Source organism: Zingiber officinale, chromosome 1B (assembly GCF_018446385.1).
Source record: "Zingiber officinale cultivar Zhangliang chromosome 1B, Zo_v1.1, whole genome shotgun sequence".
NCBI classification, from domain to species: domain Eukaryota; kingdom Viridiplantae; phylum Streptophyta; class Magnoliopsida; order Zingiberales; family Zingiberaceae; genus Zingiber; species Zingiber officinale.
Window position 1 is genome coordinate 2,178,781 of NC_055986.1, and position 21,938 is coordinate 2,200,718.

General features: G+C 45.6%; 1 pseudogene; it reads left to right on the top strand.

The window, feature by feature from the left end:
- Positions 1-567: 567 nt before the first annotated feature.
- On the top strand, positions 568-21,416 carry LOC121992892 (annotated as a pseudogene).
- Positions 21,417-21,938: the final 522 nt, after the last annotated feature.

Consider the following 21,938-nt stretch of genomic DNA (forward strand, 5'->3'; position numbering starts at 1 on the left):
AATATAATTAAATATTGTTTAGTTTAACTTTAGTAATGTAACAAAAATTTATTTATTTGAAGTTAAAGTTTTAATAAATAACCTAGTTTAATATTTTGCTATATTACCCTTACTTACAAAATCAACCATATATTATTATTATTATTATTTAAACTCTATGTTTTTTTATTTTTTTCATATTTTTCTTTATTTTTATGTGTTTTTTTATTTTTTTTAATTTTTTTTATTTCTTTTCATTTTTTAAAAATTTTTTAAATTTTTTTTTATGTTTTTTTATTTTTCCTATTTTTTATTTTTTATGTTTTTATGCTTTTTATATTTTTTATATATTTTTAAATTTTTTTTGTTTTTTCATTTTTTTCATTTTTTATGGTTTTTATTTATTTTATTTTTTACGGTTTTTTATTTATTTTATTTTTTTTACGTTTTTTGTATTTTTCTATTTTTTTTATGTTTTTTTATTTTTCCCATTTTTTAATTATTTTTAATTATTTTATGTTTTCCCTATTTTTTTTACAATTTTTTAAAGTTTTTTGTTTTGTTTTTTATTTTTTCTTTACATTTTTCTTCCTCTTCTTCCTCTCTCTCTCCATTAACGCCGCCACCTTCCAGATCATCAACAACTGCTCTTTCACCGTTTGGGCCGCATGGGCCACCACCGACCCTTAGGCAGGCGGCGGTAACCAGCTCAACGCGGGTCAGTCCTGGACCATCAACATCAACGCCGACTCCACAGGCGGCCGCATATGGGCACGCATTGGGTGCTCCTCTGACGGAAGAGGCTGCCAGACCGGCGACTGCGGGGTGCTGCAGTGCCAGGGCTACGGCCAAGCGCCCAACACCCTCGCCGAATTCTCCCTCAACCAGTGTGTTTGTGATTTCTTTATTATTTTCGCTGCTAACTCTTGAACGTTTTACGATTCCGAAATGAGTGAAAGCTACGAGCGCTATTCACCCCCCTCTAGCGCTTCTCGATCCAACATCTCTTACTCCCCGAGCAGTCTTCCACTTTAGCTTCTCGTCTCTCGGAACCACCGCACGCTTCCTTCTCGTCCGCCGGTGTACTCTTCTGCAGCGCCTCATCCCTCGGACGCACCGCATACTGTCCTTCACGCTAGCTGCGTCTTCTGCTCGACTCCTTGTGCTCCTAAGCTCCTGCACACTTAGACACAAGGTTAAAAACACACAAGACCTAACTTAACTTGTTGATCACACCAAAACAACCTTGGGGTTCCAACACAAAGGAACCTCTGAAGCAAAGCTCGTGAGACGATCCTGCTCTGGAACTAACTGACCAACCTTCGAATGGAAGAAAGCGAAATAGTCAAACATCAGCAGTCGAGGATCACAGAACTTATCACCAAACTCACGAATCTCAGAGGAAAGATAACAAACTGAAATTCATTAAGGTACGCTTTAAATGCATTTCATAAGACACCCTAGTAGACATTGATAGTCGACTCGTTTTATATATCTAAAGACCTTAAAGTTAGTTCATTAGAAAATCTATTTTCCACTTTTGAACTTCACAAATTAAGATGTGTAGGCTTACGAAATAAAGAAGAAAAGATAACCCACAACATAGTTCTAAAGGCTAACCAGAAAGGCGAACCAAATTCAAACTCCGAAGAATCAATCGACCAAGATGAAGCAGCAGTATTGCTAAGAAAATTTAATAGGTTTATTAAATCTAATAAATTTAATAAGTTGAAGGTGAAAAAGTACTTTCGGAGCAAAAGAAAGGTCTGATGCTACAACTGCCAAGGAGAAGGGCACATCAAAGACGACTATCCCGAACTGAAGAAGAAGGAGATGGACAAGGGCAAAAGATCAACAAGATCGAAGCAAAAGATCTTGAAACCTACATGAGATGAATCTTCGTCCTCCGAGTCCAAAATCGAAGCTTATGCCAGATTAGCTCTAATGGTAGAGCACCAAGGAGAAGATGAAAGTAGCTCAGTGATGAGCATCGATGAAGGGGAGGATTATTAGAGGAAAGCTACGAAGAAGGGGGAGCATCAGAATATGAGGTAAGTGAGGTACATGCGCTATCTCCCAAGCAATTTTTCGAATGTATCAAAATGCTTTTTAAAAATATGTGTAAATTAGAAAAAGAAAATATTGATTTGAAAAGGCAATTAGTCAATCCATGTCCACTAGAATTGTTTGATAATTTAAAATTAGAAAATGAAAAATTGAAAATACAAATAGAGAAATTGAAAGTTTACCATGCATGTTCTAACTATATTCAACTAAAGTTTAGAAATTATGGTGGAATCAACTGATATATTAGAAATCACCAGGGATAAATTAAGAAAGTTCCTGAAAATTATGCACCTCCCAAATTTTTAGTAAATCCAGTAGACAAAAGCCTATATCAGGTTCCAAAATCTTTTTTAGATTAAACTCTAATTTTTTTAATTATTAGGATAGAAATTGTTTCAATTAGAAAAATATTTTTTTTTTCAATTGAGTTATTTTTTATTGACAAAAATCATACTTTAAAATGTAAAATCATTTCAAAGATTTAAATTTTGAAAATTTTATTCTTATGTGATAAAATATTTATTCTGTATCATTACAAATATCTTTTTTGGGAATATATTAGCTTACTGGTCATCGTTGTAATGTACTCCTTGAAAAGATTTTTAAATTGTTCTAACAGTTTACTTTATTTTTCCAAATTATTTTTTGATTTTTCTTGATGTGATCAAAGGGGGATATATAAGTAAAAGTTAAAGGGGATTAACGGGGAGTTAGGATAATTCTGATAATTTTTATCCTTGTATTTATTTTTGTAATTAACTTGTTTAACTCATTGCTTTACTATATTATTTCATTGCATTTTTAATCCTAACTTGAACTTGGGTTGATACACATCAAAAAAGGAGAGATTGTTAGTACCTCGGGGTAGTTTTGATGTGGTCAACTAAGTTCAGTTAGGTCTTATTATGTTTGATCCTTGTGTCTAAGTATGCAAGAGCTTAGGAACACAAGAAGTCAAGTGAAAGACACAGCTAGCAAAAAGGATGACACGAGAAGGGAGTCGACAGGCTCAATACATCTGAAGGACGAGATGCTACGGAAGAGTACACCGGCGGACGAAAAGGACACCTGCGGCGGTCCAAGGGAAGAGAAACTGGGGAGGAAGGCTGCTCAAGGAGAAAGTCGGAGTTGGGTGCCGGTGAGCTCAACTCCAGTTAGCCAAAAAATCACCTACGCGAAGAGATTAGTTTTTCAGCTGAGTTGCCTTGTGGAAGGCGCCTTCTATAGCTGGAAGGCGCCTTCGATGAACATGAGAAGGCGCCTTCCAGTCTATTGAAGGTGTCTTCCCTAGTTGTTAGCCGAAGATAAAATTTTATCTTTAGTGATAAGATTTGCCACACTGGAGGCGCCTTCCACCCTATTGAAGGCGGCTTCCAGTTTCGGATAAAATTTTCCATGGGCTATAAAAAGGCCGCTAGAGTTAGGAATAATTTAACAACTTGAATAACAAGTATTGTACACTTTCCTAGTCTTTATTTTGAGCTAACAACTTCTGGAAGAGGTTTCTCCGCCTGCAACAAAAGAGAATTCTAGTGGAGTTTTCTTCAACGCCTTGGATTAACAACCACCTAGGTTGTAACCAAGTAAATAGAATTATCCTCTTACTTCCTTTATTTAGTTGTTCAATTAATTCATTATTATTATGCTAGTCTAATCTAATAAAGGATCAAGAAAGGGTTTTTTTTTGTAGGCAATTCATCCCCTCTTGCCAGCTCCGCTGCGCTAATAGGTTAAAGGTGCCCTTGAGTGTTTGTCAAAGACCGCTTGCTAAAAGGCACAAAGGTGCCTCCCATGTGGTCAGAGGTGCTTTGGAGCATGACACAGAGGTGACTTGGAGCACCTAGAAGGCGTCCTAGAGAAGATAAAGATCATAATTTGTGGAGCTTATCGATACCAAAGTTTTCAAGATTATTTTTGCTATTGGAAGCGCCCTCATTGAGCTTGGAGGCGCCCTCAATGCTCAATAAAAGGATGGTTTAGCCAAGCATTCAACACAACTTATATACATGATCTTTCGAGTTTCAAGCTACTCCGACTTCACCCTCCCACTGTGTTGCGACGTTGTTACACACTACTACTGCTGAAAAGTCATCCGACACCGAGCTCGATCCGATATTCTTCACGTGTTGGATAATGAAATTTTTAATTAAGTGTTTAATTAATGTATAAAAGAATGTGTAGATTGTTACACTTGTCCTTAGTTTACTATTGTACTCAATTTCCTCTTCCGACGATTTTAGAAGAGGTTTATAATGGATTGCTTATCAATACAGTCTGAAGGATCATGTGTTATGGAGTAGGAGTCGCTGAAAGCTACGAACAAAGTAACTCCCCGTGTTCATCTTATTTGTATTCTTTTTGTTTCTATTTTATTTCGCTGTGCACTTTGATTTTAAAATGGAAAATATAGATTTTTAAAAAGACACGTGATTCACCCTCCCTCTCACGTGTACATCGATCCTACAAGTGGTATTAGAGTCCTATTAGCTCTAAATTCGTGCAACCACCAAGTAAGCAGGGGGTTTGTTTTCTGTTGTTTTCTCTTCTGCTTTACTTTTTCGGTTTTAAGTTTTTTGAATCAATCTGAACTGGTATAGTTACCTCTTTAGATAAGTTTTTCGTTGTGATTTCCTCGAACTGCTCGATATCTCTCGAACTCCTCTCATGTGGTACAACACAACTCGAACTTTTTTCTCTTTCATTATCTCCCATACTACTAATCCAAGATCTAGTCTTCAAATTTCTCGTTGTTCCTTTTTATTCAAGACTTTCCTTCTAAATGGTCCAAACCGAAGGATTCAATGTCGTTCGCCCCCCACTCTTCAACGAGGATGACTTCCCATACTGGAAGAAGTCAATGGAGGTATACCTCAAAATCGACATCGACCAGTTGTTCTCCATCCGACGAGGATACACAGTTCCATTCGACGAAGCAACAAAAATACCGCTTGAGCTAGGAAACTGGAATCCAAACCAAAAGAAAAAAGCTCAAATTGACTCAAAGATGATGAACACAATCCAATGTAGACTCACAAAGGAAGAACTAAACAGCGTCAACCCGTACAGGAATGCAAAAGAGTTGTGGGACAAACTCGTCGAACTACACGAAGGAACTAATGGCTCTAAGGTAACAAAACGTGATCTTCTTTTGAATAATTTATTTAATATTAAGATGTTGGACGGAGAGACGGCCAACCAACTACACACAAGGATTAAGGACATCCTCAACGGACTTCACATGATCAGGCACCAGATGGAGAATCGAGATATTATCAGGTATGCCCTAAACTCATTTTCTCGAAATGCATTATGGGCATCTTTTGCGGAAGCCTATAAAATTTCTAGCAATCTTTTAAAATTAAAGTTAGATGAACTATTTTTCAAATTAAAACTACACGAGCAAACTAATGCCAAACCAACTAAAAAAGGTATTGCTTTTCTTGCAAGTTTGTCCAAAGAAACAAAGTCCAAAACCAAACTTGAACTAAAAGTTGAGTCTGACTCAGACTAAAATGATGAAGAACACCTAATCAACTTGGTAAGAACGATATTCACTAAGAGAAAGAAGGATTTTACTAAGAAGGATCTGCAAAAGATAAAATCTACCTCTAACAAAGCCAACATCACATGCTACAGGTGCAACAGAAAGGGACACGAAAGCACGAGGGCCCAAATCTCAAGAAGGACAAGCCAAAGAAATCCAAGAAGAAGAAAACCCTCAAGGTGACTTGGGACGAGTCATCCTTGAGGGAATCATACAACGATGAACCGAAGCAGAGCAACTACCTTACACCGATGGCAACCAGACAGAAATCAAAATAAGTCTGTACTCATTTCTAAAGGTTCCAACGAGGTACCAACTATCTTAAGCAAAAAGTTCTTTAAAATTATTGCATACTTACATAGAAAATTATCTACTTCTGAAAACCAAATAAATGTACTTAATAAAGAAAATAAAGAACTTAAAAACCAACTTGATCTAAACATTAAAACTAAACATATTGAAAATGTAAACTCAAGTTATAAAACTTAAGGAAGAGAATTCAACACTGAAAGATGAAATTATAAATCTCAAAAGCCTACTAGAAAAATTTACAATGAGATCCAAAAATCCTGATTTAATATTTGAATCTCAAAGAGTTATCTATAACAAATCCGGACTCGGATATAAAACCAACTCAAATAAAATATTTACCTCATTTTTCAGTCAAAACAAAAACCAAATAAAAGCTTAGCTTCCAAAAGCTTGTCTAACCAAGCAAGTAGGACCTAACCAATATTATATATCTAAAAATAAAATTCTCTACCTAAAAATAAAATGAAATAAACCTAACAAATAAAAATCAAAATAAACTATAACAAATCAAATCAAAACTTGAACTACAAATTTAATAAATCAAACTCAAACGTAAACTATAAACTTAATTCTAACAAATCAAATTCAAACTCAAGCTATAATTAAGTTTATTACAAGTACAAAATAAATCAACATAAACCTAAAACTTGAGCCCAAGTTTAATAATTTAGGGAGAGACACCAAACTAGTTAGCACCTCTAAAATAATAGTTTACTTGTCTGAGTAATTAGGACTAGATTAAAAAAATAACTTGACTTTTGTTCAACCTAGTACCAGAGTGGAACAAGATAATAGTATGTTAGGGAAGCTTAGTCTAGGGAGTTAAGTAGGGTAAGGTATACCATTCTTGGTATACTTAGCTAAGTGAAATTAATCGAAACTACCTCACAAAATCCTAGCTTAACTAGACCAAGGTTTATCAATAAGAAATTAAATGTCTAATTTCTTAAAAAGGCTTTATCTAGAAATGGTCATTGCTCTGATACCCAAGAAGGTCTCTGTGCCTCGCCACAGTCTAGAAGCCGATTTTTGAAATGTGCTCAGTAATCAATTGTAGATCTCTAAACATACTTTGATTTAATGTATTATAAATCTCATGGTTTAACCCAAGTCAAAAAATTATGACCTTTCAAAGCTTCTATTGATCCTACTCTGATCCTATTCTGATGTTGCTCCAATCCTACCGATCCTGCTACGATTCTACCGATCCTGCTATAATTCCACTACAGAAATTGATTTTGCATGATCCAGGATTGATTTGGTGTTCTGGTTCATAGGATCCTATGATCCAGGATCGCTGGATCACGATTTTACAAACCATAATTAGGAGTATGCTTCATTTGAATAGTACATGTATAACTTCTACCAAGCATAAGGTAAAACTCCGCTAAGCATGAAATATAGCTTCCACCGAGCATAAAGAATACCTTCTACAAAGCATAAAGCATACCTTCTACCGAGCATAAGGTACAACTCCACTTAACATGAAGCATACCTTCTATCGAGCATAAGGTACGACTCCACCAAACATAAAACATAACTTCTAGGAGACGGACGACGCCTTGAGTATTGTTGGAAGGCGCCTTCGGGAGCTTGTAAGACACCTTCAGTTGAATAAGGCAGAAGGCTTCGTCAATGATAAGGAGCAGATTTGTCGGGAAAAAAGTTTGCCTATGGAAAGGCACCTTCAGTGCTATGGAAGGTGCCTTCCATCCCTTATAAAAGAGCATCTTGACCAAGGCTTCAATATCAACTCTTCTACAAGCTTCTACGCATATGTTTGGTGTTCCAACTGCTTCGGCTTCCTGTTGTTGCTCCTCTACGACATTGCTACATCCGACTACAGCTGAGGAGTCGTCCAATACTAAGCCTAAGCTGATCATCCTTGAAAAGTGTTGGGTATTAAAAATTTAATCTTGTACTTAATTTCTACAGAAAATAAAAGTGTAGCGTGTTATACTTGTCCTGATTTTTCATTATACTCATTTTCCCTCTTCTGGCCATTCCAGAAGAGGATTATAGTAGATTGTCCATCGATACTGATCCTGTCCGAACCAGGAGCCAACGGACACTGGGCACGTGGCACTCCCTGCTGAATCCTCGAGCGCTCCGGCGAACCTGCAGCAAAACCGAGCCGGGAGGGGTGTCCCGGCGACGGCCCTCCAACGCTCAAGTCAGGCGAGGAATAGCAAAAAAGTGGCTTTTAAGTAGGAGACCCTCGTACCTCCGATGAAGAAATGGAGGCCTTATATAGACCTCTCGAAGAAGCCTAGGCGCAACAGTAAAAGCAACCACCTGCCTTCGACCATGCCCAGGTATGGGTCTGTCAGAAGGGCCATGCCCAGATATGGATCTGTCAGGAAGACGTCCATGAGGCCATACTACTACTGTAGCAACCTTCCCCTGATGTGACAGCAAGACCCTCCATCGTGTGATCTTGTGTATGGCCTAATCATCAGACATGCTTCTGCTGACATCCCATAACCCGAGCCGAGCGCATAGGCCGCTCGGCCATCTTTGTACCCTCGCCCCTATCCTGGCCGAACGGACCACCCGATCGGCCCTTCGGTCCCAGCCGAGCGGACTTCCGCTCGGCCCTTCGATCTTCCTGCCTTGGCGTCGGAAACCCAAGCCCATGGATGGGTTATCTATAGCTCCGCTCGGACCATTATTCGCTGGACCAGCCCTCCACCCTTCCTTAGGCTGGGACCCTTCAGAGGGTGGGCCCTCCCTTCTTACCGCCGGATCACTTGCCTTCCCTTCAAGTCTAGTCGAAGGAGGCAGTGAGTCCGACTGACTGGACTATGTGTCTGTCAGAAGGGCCATGCCCAGATATGGATCTGTCAGGAAGACGTCCATGAGGCCATACTACTACTGTAGCAACCTTCCCCTGATGTGACGGCAAGACCCTCCATCGTGTGATCTTATGTATGGCCTAATCATCAGACATGCTTCTGCTGACATCCCATAACCCGAGCCGAGCGCATAGGCCGCTCGGCCATCTTTGTACCCTCACCCCTATCCTGGCCGAACGGACCACCCGATCGGCCCTTCGGTCCCAGCCGAGCGGACTTCCGCTCGGCCCTTCGATCTTCCTGCCTTGGCGTCGGAAACCCAAGCCCATGGATGGGTTATCTATAGCTCCGCTCGGACCATTATTCGCTGGACCAGCCCTCCACCCTTCCTTAGGCTGGGACCCTTCAGAGGGTGGGCCCTCCCTTCTTACCGCCGGATCACTTGCCTTCCCTTCAAGTCTAGTCGAAGGAGGCAGTGAGTCCGACTGACTGGTTGTCAGGAAGCTTGGCCTGTCCGTTATTCTTTAATATTGGTCCTTTTCCTCAAAGTCGCTCGGCTCTTCGTTATGGTGGTCTTGTCGCTCAACAGGAATGTTTGCTTGTCTAAATCTTCTTGAAAATCACACAAATCCTCTCCATTAAGTCGAAGCATGCGCAGTATGGGCGCATTAATTGCGCTTGGTGACAGAGCGCTTGTCGACCATTGTGTGACGGCGGCGTCACTTACGATGGGACGCCTCCGTTTAAAATGGACGACCCGATGGCGTCTTTGTTTCCCGTGACCTGGATCGGACGGTGGAGGCCCATCGACTTCGGCCGTATAAAGCCTTAGCCCTCCTCCGCCTACGCATCTTTGCCCGTGCTTTGCCCCCCTGCCTCTTCTGTTGCTGCGGCCTCCGGCGATCCAGCTCCTGTTCTTCGGCAGCTACCATCTCACCGGCGATCTTCTCCGCCCATCCCCTTCTTAGTGAGCTTTCTTTCCTCGCTTACCAGGTCTTTCCTAACCGTTTTACCTCTCTTTCGTTGCTATCCTTTTGTCTCTTTGAGATGGCGAGCTCTTCTGACCCCTCTACCCATGTTCACGGTCCATGGTATATGAGTATGGAGAGTCGGTTTGACGAAGAGGGCGCTCGTCGTCTGGTTCGGACGTACGGGATCCCAGATGACCATGAAATAATTATAGCCAGCCCAGCCGATCGGCCCCATGACCCGCCGACCGGCACCATTTGTTTCTTTCTAGACCAATTCCAGGGCGGCCTTAGGTTTCCCACCCATCGATTTATTTTGGAAGTTTGTAACTATTTTCGTATCCCGCTCGGCCAACTTGTGCCGAATTCCTTTAGGCTGCTGAGCGGGGTGGTCGTCCTCTTCAAGCTGCATAGTATCCCCCTTGACCCCAAAATATTCCACTTCTTCTTCTACCCCAAACAATCCGAGCCGGGCACTTTTATCTTCCAAAGTAGAATAGGCTTTAGATTTTTGATAATATGCCGACCTCCAACAAACACCGGAAGGAGTTTTTCTTCTATATCCGACTTCCGGCGCCATAGATTCAACCAAATGGCGGACATTGTGCCGCCTCGGAGCTAGGCAAGTTCGAAGCAATCCGACTTATCTCCATGCGCGAACGGTTGTCCGGTCGATACAAGATCGACCGATTCTTTGCTCAAGGGTGTTGTATATTTTCGGATTGTCTCCGTTGGCAAATCTACCCTTCCGCATGAGTAAGGATTCTTTACTTTCTTACTCTTTTTGTCTAACTGATTTTAATTTCTTTTGCTGAAGTCATGTGGCGCTCCAAGGCTACCGCTAATTTGAAATTAAAGTCCGTGGAGATTGAAGCGGCCACCAAGAAAGAGCTGAGCGGGTCTTATCGACCGCCCGAGATGCGAGAGGGGATCGCCACAGGCGGCTGCCCATCCGCACGGAGGTTGAGGCGGATCCTGTTTCCTCGGCCAAATTCGCGTTCCAGTCGGGGATCCCCATTGGATGTTCGCGGAAGCGTCGAAGAGACTCCAGCCGCCGACCCAAGAGGCGGAAACACAAGCGCCAATCGACGTAACTTCGCCGGATCGCACGCCATCACAGATCGGGACCCCTGTGGTTTCGCCCACCGTACAGTCCTCCGGCTCTCCTCCCCGAACTCGCCGCCGCTTACGTCGGTTGGGCGAAACTTCCACCATAGGGGAGTCCTTGCATCAGGCGGCCGCGACTGAAGAAGCGCCGTCCAGCCATCCGACTATCAAGACTACCCTCCGATTCCCATCGGAGGAATATTTACTATCAGCCGATCGGCCATCGAGCCCTGTCCACGAAGTAACCCTGACGGGTCCACTCGCCAAGCTCTTTGAGGACGCTCAGATTCAAGTGGCCCTCATGACGCCCAAGCAGCTCGGCGACAACAATATGCAGCAGGCCACTCAGGTAAATTCATTTTTCTTCCTGTACCATGCCACTGTTTGGTTACTGACTCCATTATTTCCTTTACAGCGCTGGGCTGAGCAAATCGCCACTAGCCATCGGCTAGCCGAGTTGGAGGATCTCCTGGAAAAACTTCAAGTATCGGGAGGTCCCACGGCCGAGCGGGAGAAACAAGCTCTTGAGGCCGAACAGAAGAAGGCTGTCGATCTGGCTGCAGAGGTGGCCCGACTCGAAGACTTGGTGAAGAAGCGGGACGGGGACGTGAAGCGCGCCAATGGTCGGAAGAGGCGAGCAATTGCTGATCTAGATAAAATGAAAGTCGAAGTCCGTGCGCTAGATCAGCGATCCAAGGATCTGGAGGCCCAGCTGAACGCCGAGCGAGAGGACCGTTCGACAGAACGCACAAAGGCTGCGATGGACTTGAAGGCCCTCCAAGATTCCTTAATCGCCTCCCGGGCGGTGCTCAGAAAATATAAAGAGGGAGAGCCGAGTCGCTTAGCAGCAGCGCGCCAGGAATACCTCCATTCGGAGAGGTTCGGCGTAAAATTTGGTGGCAGCGTCTCCTCTACTTTCGCCGAAGCGGTCAAGGTCGCCATGGCGTACTTCAAGAGGGGTGGCCACCTTCCTGAGGGAATGCATATTCCCGCCTCCGACCTGGCGGCCATGATCGATGATATCCCGGACGCCTTTTTTAATTTTGAAGACCCTGAGTGAGGCGAGTTAAGTGCTTTCTGTATTTCATCCGCTCCGCGGATGCAAAATTTTTGTACGTGCCGTTCGGCCTAATTTTTCCTTTAATGCGACGATGTCCATCTGCTTTTGTCTTCTTACTCATTATCCATAATATTCTTTTGTTTGCTTAACGTGTATGCTTAGAGTCAGTCATGCTCTTAAGCGTTCACCGTCACGCGTCCGATCGGCTTGGCCCATTGCATAAAGTCCGAGCGGGGAGGCCTATTCGCTTTGCACGTATTTTGCCTGCGCGAAGTTAACAAACGCCGAGTATCGAAGGACCAACCCCCAATCGAGCCTGAATGTTTTAATATTTGTAGTTTCCGCGGTTTCTTACTCTGATGTTCGTTCGTCTGTTCGGGGTATTTATAGTCGCCGGTCCGACTTGATTTTTAACGACGGTGCTCGTCGGCGCGGATGTTTATAGCCGATCGGCGCGGCTCTCGATCTTTAACGACGGTGCTCGTCGGTTTTCCGCTCGGTTTTTATAGCCGGTCGGCGCGGCTCTCGATCTTTAACGACGGTGCTCGTCGGTTTTCCGCTCGGTTTTTATAGCCGGTCGGCGCGGCTCTCGATCTTTAACGACGGTGCTCGTCGGCGCGGATGTTTATAGCCGATCGGCGCGGCTCTCGATCTTTAACGACGGTGCTCGTCGGTTTTCCGCTCGGTTTTTATAGCCGGTCGGTGCGGCTCTCGATCTTTAACGACGGTGCTCGTCGGTTTTCCTCTCGGTTTTTATAGCCGGTCGGCGCGGCTCTCGATCTTTAACGACGGTGCTCGTCGGTTTTCCGCTCGGTTTTTATAGCCGGTCGGCGCGGCTCTCGATCTTTAACGACGGTGCTCGTCGGCGCGGATGTTTATAGCCGATCGGCGCGGCTCTCGATCTTTAACGACGGTGCTCGTCGGTTTTCCGCTCGGTTTTTATAGCTGGTCGGCGCGGCTCTCGATCTTTAACGACGGTGCTCGTCGGTTTTCCGCTCGGTTTTTATAGCCGGTCGGTGCGGCTCTCGATCTTTAACGACGGTGCTCGTCGGTTTCCGCTCGGTTTTATAGCCGGTCGGGCGGCTCTCGATCTTTAACGACGGTGCTCGTCGGTAGCGGATGTTTATAGCCGATCGGTACGGCTCTCGATCTTTAACGACGGTGCTCGTCGGTTTTCCGCTCGGTTTTTATAGCGGTCGGCGCGACTCTCGATCTTTAACGACGGTGCTCGTCGGTTTCCGCTCGGTTTTTATAGCTGGGTCGCGGCTCTCGATCTTTAACGAAGGTGCTCGTCGGTTTTCCGCTCGGTTTTATAGCGGTCGGCGCGGCTCTCGATCACGGCGGTGCTCGTCGGTTTTCCGCTTGGTTTTTATAGCCGGTCGAGCGGCTCGCGATCTTTAACGACGGTGCTCGTCGGTTTTCCGCTCGGTTTTTATAGTCGGTCGGCGCGGCTCTCGATCTTTAACGACGGTGCTCGTCGGTTTCCGCTCGGTTTTATAGCCGCCGGCTCGGCTCTCTATATTTAACAACGATGCTCGTCGGCGCGGATGTTTATAGCCGATCGGCGCGGCTCTCGATCTTTAACGACGGTGCTCGTCGGTTTTCCGCTCGGTTTTTATAGCCGGTCGGCGCGGCTCTCGATCTTTAACGACGGTGCTCGTCGGCGCGGATGTTTATAGCCGATCGGCGCGGCTCTCGATCTTTAACGACGGTGCTCGTCGGTTTTCCGCTCGGTTTTTATAGCCGGTCGGCGCGGCTCTCGATCTTTAACGACGGTGCTCGTCGGCCTTGAAGGCTAACTCCTTACCAGGTCGAGCGACCTTGACCTTCATATCTTATCTCGCGTTTGGACAGTCTTTGTGCCCGGCCGAACAGCACAGGTCATTTGCTTGCGAATATAATCGGCTGGGGGGCCTTCGCTATTCGGGCGCCCGGCTCGGATAATCCATATGCCCCTTCCACCTAGCTCGGAGAACGTACTCCTGGCCGAACGGCTCAGGGTCTGCTGCGTCGAGCATTTTGGCTCGGATAATTTATCTCCGTCCGAATTGTTCTCTTGATTTTTCGTTTCTGCAATTTAAGTATTCAGTCGAAAAAAGTACACAAGATGGTTTACATAGGCACACCTTTCACCCTGCCCGGTAAGGCTGGAGGTGGTTCGCGCTCCACGGCCTATCTAGCTGGCGACCTTCCTCATCTTCCAAATAATACGCACCCGAGCGGAGCTTCTCGATGATTTTGAAGGGACCTGCCCACGGAGCTTCAAGTTTGCCGACGTCGCCGACCGGCTTGACTTTCTTCCAGACAAGGTCGCCGACCTGGAATGATCGGGGAATGACGCGCCGGTTATAGTTTTGCTTCATTCGTTGACAGTACGCCATCAGCCGAACGGATGCTTTTGCCCTCTCCTCTTCTACCAAATCCAGCTCCATGTTTCTCCTTTCGGCGTTGTCATCATCGTAGCTCTGGATCCGGCTTGACTCAACGCCGACTTCGACCGGAATGACGGCCTCACCGCCATATACCAAATGGAACGGTGTGACTCCTGTCCCTTCTTTTGGCGTCGTTCGGATGACCCACAAGACGCTCGGCACTTCGTCCGGCCAAGTTCCTCCTAAATGATCGAGCCGAGTGCGCAGAATACGGAGAATTTCCCGATTGGCCACTTCAGCTTGACCGTTGCTTTGAGGATAGGCCACGGATGTGAAATGTTGCTCAATGCCGTAGCTCTTGCACCAATCCTCTAACATCTTCCCTGCGCCTGTTGTCGGACACTAGTCGGCGAGGAACGAACCGACAAATGATGTGTTTGCCGGATGAATTTTTAACAATCTTAGTGATCTTTGCTAGCGGCTCGGCCTCCACCCACTTGGAGAAGTAGTCTACCGCCACTAGTAAAAATTTCCTCTGCCCGGCCGCCATTGGAAATGGACCGACAATATCCATTCCCCATTGGTCGAACGGGCATGAAACGCTTGACGCCTTCATTTCTTCAGCCGGTCGGTGGGAGAAGTTGTGATACTTCTGGCATGAAAGGCAGGTAGATACTGTCCGAGCGGCATCTGTTTGTAAAGTTGGCCAAAAGTATCCGGCCAAGATGATCTTCTTGGCCAATGAGCGCCCGCCCGGATGACCCCCGCATGATCCTTGATGTACTTCCTGGAGGATGTAAGCTGAGTCCTCCGAGCTTACACATTTCAGCAACGGGCGCGAGAAAGCTTTCTTGTAAAGCTGATCTCCGATGAGCGTAAACCGACCGGCTCTTCTTCTGAGGAGCCGGGCTGCATATTCATCTGAGGGTGTGGTGCCCGAACGGAGAAATTCTATAATTGGTGTCCTCCAGTCGCTTGGAAACGTGAGGCCTTGCATCCGATCGACATGCGCCACCAGCAGTACTTTTTCAATTGGTTGCTGAATGGCTATTGGTGTTATTCAACTCGCGAGTCTGGCTAGCTCGTCTGCTGCCTGGTTCTCCGTTCGGGGGATCTTCTGTATAAGAACCTCTCGGAAAGTGGCTTTGAGTTTTTCAAAGGCCTCAACGTAGAGTTTAAGCCGAGCACTATTGATTTCAAAGGTGCCAGAAAGTTGTTGAGCGGCCAACCGTGAGAGTCACCCACATGCCGGGCTGCCTGCAATCCGGCTATGAGGGCCTCATACTCTGCTTCGTTGTTGGTAGCTTTGTAATCCAGCCGGACGGATAGGTGCATCTTCTCTTCCTGAGGTGAGAGCAGCAATATTCCAATCCCACTTCCGAGCCGAGTGGAGGACCCATCCACATATATTCTCCACGTAGCTTCCGGCTCTGGCCTTTGCACTTCGGTCACAAAATCAGCCAAGGATTGGGCTTTGATCGCCGAGCGGGGCTGATATTGGATGTCAAATTCACTCAATTCTGTCGTCCACTTGATGAGCCGTCCGGACGATTCTGGATTCAACAGTACTCTTCCGAGTGGACTGTTCGTCCGGACAATGATGGTGTGCGCCAAGAAATACGGTCGAAGGCGCCGAGCGGCTAGAACCAAAGCAAAGGCCAACTTCTCGAGCCCGGTGTAACGAGATTCAGCATCTTTTAAAATGTGGCTTAGAAAATACACCGGCTGCTCTTCACCGCTTGCCCTCACAAGTGCTGAGCATACAGCATGCTCAGTCGATGACAAATAAATATAAAGTGACTCACCCCCGATTGGCTTGGCTAACACTGGCAGAGAATTAAGATGTGTCTTCAATTCTTCGAACGCTTGGTCACATTCTTCATCCCACTGGAACTTAGTAGCCTTGCGCAGGATCTTGAAGAATGGAAGGCTCCGGTCGACGATTTTGGAGATGAATCTGGACAAAGCAGTTATCCGACCGGTTAACCTCTGCACTTCTCTTGTATTTCTTGGGGGTGGCATGTCCTGCAGGGCTTTCACTGTGCTGGGATTTGCTTCGATTCCCCGCTCGGTCACTATGTACCCCAAGAAACACCCTCCTTTTGCTCCGAACAGGCACTTCTGGGGATTTAGCTTGACTCCATATTTGCGCAGCGTTCGGAAGGTTTCTTCCATATCCTTGACAAGATCGGTCGCTCGGACGGATTTGATAAGAATGTTGTCCACATAGACTTCCAGATTACGCCCGATCTGCTCCTTGAACACCTTGTTCATCAAGCGTTGATAGGTGGCCCCGGCATTCTTCAATCCGAACGGCATCACATTATAGCAATATGTGCCGTCGGCCGTTACGAAGCTTACTTTTTCTTGATCTTCCCGGGCGAGCGGCACTTGATGATATCCTTGGTAGGCGTCAAGCATGCAAATTAACTCGCAGCCGGCCGTAGAGTCCACCAGCTGATCTATCCGGGGCAGAGGATAGAAGTCCTTGGGGCATGCTTTGTTCAAGTCCCAAAAGTCGATGCAGACTCTCCACTTGCCGCCCGGCTTGGAGACTAATACCACGTTAGCCAGCCAGCTCGGGAACTGCACTTCTCGTATGTGGCCGGCCTCCAGAAGTTTCTCTACTTCCGCCCGGATGATTGCATTCTGCTCGGCACTGAAATCCCTTTTTCTCTGCTTCACTGGCCGAGCGTCCGGTCGGACGTGCAACTCATGCTGCGCTATGCCCGGCGAAATTCCGGGCAATTCATGTGTCGACCAGACGAACACATCATGATTTAGTTGGAGGCATTGGATCAACTCCTCCTTCTGCTTCTCCTCCAGATCAGAGGCAACAAAAGTCGTGGCCTCCGATCGGATCGAATGAATCTGCACCTCCTCTTTTTCCTCATAAATTAAGGCGGGTGGCTTTTCAGTGATAGCATTTACCTCGATTCGAGGCGCCTTCCTAGTGGAGTTGGATTCCGCTCGGACCATCTCTATGTAACACCGCCGAGCTGGTCTCCCCGTACCTCTCCCACCTTGTCTTCGACGGGGAACTTCATGTTGAGACGACCGCTCGGAATTCCCGAGCGGCGGTCGTCCCAAAATGACGTTGTAGGGCGAGGAGAATCGACCACCACGAAATTTATTGTCCTGGTCAGCGGCTCCTCTCCCAATGAGGTAGCAGTAGGATTTGCCGCCGTTACACTGTGAACCCGTGCGGGCGTTGTCATGGGTAGCTCGGCTCGATCAATTTGCAGGTGATCGAATGCCTTCTTGAATATGATGTTGACCGAGCTCCTGTGTCAACAAATACGGTGAATAGTGTAATTTACTATTACCGCTTTAATGAGCGAGCGTCGTCGTGGAGCACTTCAACTCCTCTAAGTCTCCGGGCCCGAAGTGATTTCCGGTCCGCTCTTGGATACAACCGACTGCGTGGATCTGCTGCCGGACGCCCGCCCTTCTGGCTCGGTTGGAGTCTCCTCGTCGGCCCACCAGCGATGACATTAATCTCGCCTCGGGAAGTGTTGCTTTTATTTTCCTCTTCACGAGCGGATGGTCGGGACCGTTCTCTGGACGCTCGGCGATTCTCTCGCCTGGGTGAGCGGTGCCGATCGGGAGTCTGTTGCCGTGGCCTATCAACTTGCGTCCGATCGGCTTCCTGAGTTCTTTGTCGCCGATCGGCTGAGGTAGATCGCCGTACGGCATTCCGCGGTGGTGAGCCACGAAGCGGACTTGACAATCCACGGTGTTGTGCGTGTCATGCGTGGAAGGAGCGAACATCGGGTCCATCTCCTCTTTGGCTTGCTTCGAGGCAGCTACTTCTTGTACTTGGGACCTTACACGAGGGGATTGGTCCTCTAGGTGGCTGCTGAGCGGCGTTCTGTTTCCGTTCGGCCTGAATAGGTGCCCACTCTGTTGGAGTTTCCTTTTTTCGGGCGGCTTGCGCTTCTTCCACGTTAATGTATTCGTTGGCCCGATGTAGCATATGATCATAATCTCGGGGCGGCTTTCGGATGAGCGACCGGAAGAAGTCCCCATCCACAAGGCCCTGCGTGAAGGCATTCATCATCGTCTCTGATGTGGCCGTTGGGATATCCATCGCCACTTGGTTGAATCGCTGGATGTAAGCTCGCAGCGATTCTCTCGACTCTTGCTTGATGGCAAACAAGCTGACACTTGTCTTCTGATAACGCCGACTGCTAGCGAAGTGGTGGAGGAAGGCCGTTCGGAAGTCCTTGAAGCTAGTGATGGATCCGTCCGGCAACCTCCGAAACCACCGTTGAGCCGATCCCGAGAGAGTTGTAAGGAAGACGCGGCACTTTACTCCATCTGTATATTGATGGAGTGTAGCTGTGTTATCAAACTTACCCAGGTGATCATCCGGGTCCGTTGTTCCGTTGTACTCGCCGATCGTCGGAGGCACGTAGTGCTTGGGTAGAGGGTCTCGTAGAATAGCCTCTGAGAATTGGCGATTGATCCGCTCGGGAGATGAGTCCGCCGGGAGCTTTCCCCTTTCTGTCTCGCCTTGGCATCTCTAAAGATGATCCCCTATCTCTTCGAGCTGGTACGACTTGGGTGCGAAACAAGGCTCGATGGAATGCGACGGTGGTTGGAGGTGCTTCCGCTCGGCCACCAGAAGTTGTTGCCGTTCGGCCGCTGCTTTCTGCTTTTGTTCCACAAGTTTGGCGGCCCTTATCGACCAGAGCTTGAGTTCTTCCGTCGAAAGCGCCACCGTATGTTGTCGTCCAGCCTCCATTGTTTCCAATCGGATGCAGGAGCATTCCCACGACGGCGCCAATTTGATCTGTCCGAACGAGCCAACGACAGGGCACGTGGACCCTCACTGCTGAATCCTCGGCGCTCCGGCGAACCTGCAGCAAACCGAGCCGGGAGGGGTGTCCCGGCGGCCCTCCAACGCTCAAGTCAGGCGAGGAATAGCAAAAAGTGGCTTTTAAGTAGGAGACCCTCGTACCTCCGATGAAGAAATGGAGGCCTTATATAGACCTCTCGAAGAAGCCTAGGCGCACCAGTCAAAGCAACCACCTGCCTTCGACCATGCCCAGGTATGGGTCTGTCGGAAGGGCCATGCCCAGATATGGATCTGTCAGGAATGTAGCAACCTTCCCCTGATGTGACAGCAAGACCCTCCATCGTGTGATCTTGTGTATGGCCTAATCATCAGACATGCTTCTGCTGACATCCCATAACCCGAGCCGAGCGCATAGGCCGCTCGGCCATCTTTGTACCCTCGCCCCTATCCTGGCCGAACGGACCACCCGATCGGCCCTTCGGTCCCAGCCGAGCGGACTTCCGCTCGGCCCTTCGATCTTCCTGCCTTGGCGTCGGAAACCCAAGCCCATGGATGGGTTATCTATAGCTCCGCTCGGACCATTATTCGCTGGACCAGCCCTCCACCCTTCCTTAGGCTGGGACCCTTCAGAGGGTGGGCCCTCCCTTCTTACCGCCGGATCAGATACTATCTGTGGGATCGTAGATCTTGGAGTAGGAGTCGTCGAAGGTTCTAAACCAAGTAACCGCTTCTACCGAGCATAAGGCACAGCTTTCGCCGAGCATGAGATATAGCTTCCTCCGTGCATAAGGCACAACTTCCACCTAGGGTCGTAAATGAACTGGACATTTATGAACAAGCTTGGTCTTGACTTGGTAAGTGCGTTCAATTCATATAAGATCAATTAAATAAATAAGCTTAAGCAATTCGTTAAATAAAACAGGCAAACTTGAACATATATATGTTCAGCTCATTAATGTTCGTGAATAACGTTCATAAACAATGTTCGTGAACTATATTCATTAATAAAAATTTTATCAACATACTAAATAAACAAATAAAATTTTTAAAATAAACAAATAAGTTTGAATTATCAAGCTTAATAACCAATCAAACAAGCAAAAGTTTCAAACAATCAAATAAGTTTGAATTGAGAGCTCGATAACATCTAATTGAACCAAGCTCAAGTCAAGCTTGAATTGAGAGAATGATAACATCTAAACAAACTAAGCTTGAATCAAGCTCAAGCTTATAAAAAAATACACCAAGTCAAGCTTGAACAATCATTTTAAAGGCTTGATTCATTTTAGGCTCGGGCGACTTGACTTGATTACCTTATCAAATAAGTTTGAACACTCCCAAAACAATTAGCTCGGCTTAGTTTGTTTACAGCCCTACTTCCACCGAGCATGAGACATATCTTACACCAAACATGAAAAGTATCTTATGTTCGGTGTAAGATATGTCTCATGCTCGATGGAAGTAGGGTTGTAAACAAGTCAAGCTGAGCTGATCTTCCTCTTCCTCCTCCTCCTCCTCCTCCTCCTCCTCCTCCTTCTTCTTCTTCTTCCTCCTCCTCCTATGATTGATGGCTGACTACATTAGAGGAGTCGTACTAGAGAGCCAGCTCAAGCACTAATCTATGTACTTTTCATGGCATCAGATCTCATGATTTGGAGGCAGATCTAGCTTTCTGTAGAGGAGCCTGAGTTAAAGGAAAAAGGAAACCATCAGTAACTAAGTCAAGCCAAATTGAGTCTAAAATGAATCAAGTCATTGAAATGATTGTTCAAGCTTGACTTGGTTTATTTTTTATGAGCTTAAGCTTGGTTCAAGTTTGACTTGAGTTTGGTTCATTTAGATGTTATCGAGCTCTCAATTCAAACTTGTTTTATAGTTTGAAACTTTTATATTTTAAGCTAGTTTAGTTGATTATTGAATTTGACAATATAAACTTATTTATTCATTTTGAAACTTTCTTTGTTTATTTAGTATATTAATAAAATTTTTATTTATGAACATTTTTCATGAACGTTATTCACATACATATTCACAAATATTAACGAGCTAAATACATGTGCACAGACTTATTTATTTAGTTTAACAAATTATTCAAACTTATTCATTTAATTAATTTTATATATATTGAACGAACATAAATAAATTTTTATTAAATTAAATATTAAATTTATTTTTTAAAAAAATAATTTATTTATAGTCTTGGATAGCCACCTTTCACCGTTTGGGCCGCATGATCACTACCGGGCCCTGCCCAGGCGGTGGCATCCAAACATCGGTGGCTTTATCTGGGCCCCACTTGGAGCCTACTTCTTCGGCACCTCCAACGTGGTCGGCTACAACGTGGGGATAGACTTCGGCCCCGGCCCACCAGTGGTGGGGGCAGAGGGATCCGCTGCTCCGCTAATATATGAGCTTTTGTCCTCTTCCACTAATGAATACTACAATGTCTTCGAATAATTTTGTACTTTGATATCTCATTCTAGAGAAATAATTTTATAATAGTATATATGCAAAATAATCATTTATGTCCCTATACAACGTATAAACTTTGAAAATCAATTTTCAAAGAAGTTAGAAATCCATTCACTTCTATATTGACAGTTAGTTTGGGATTCTATTACTCTCAATCTCAGAAAAAGAAACATCTCGATAATTCAAAAATCAATTTGATTAATTATTAAAGATACACAACATAATCGGCAGAGGGCTTTCAACTAGAAACCAGATATTAATTGCAATCCAAATGGTCAATTAAGTCAAAGTCACGAACGACAATTGCATGAAATTAAGAAGCCTTGTACAGAATTGAAAATCTATCATTTTTGACAACATAAGAGAGTCATCCTTGTAAATATCTAACCAAACGTGTTCATGACGGTTTCTCTTATTTTCCACAAATCTATTATTTCTTCCCAGAAGTCCCCAATCCATAC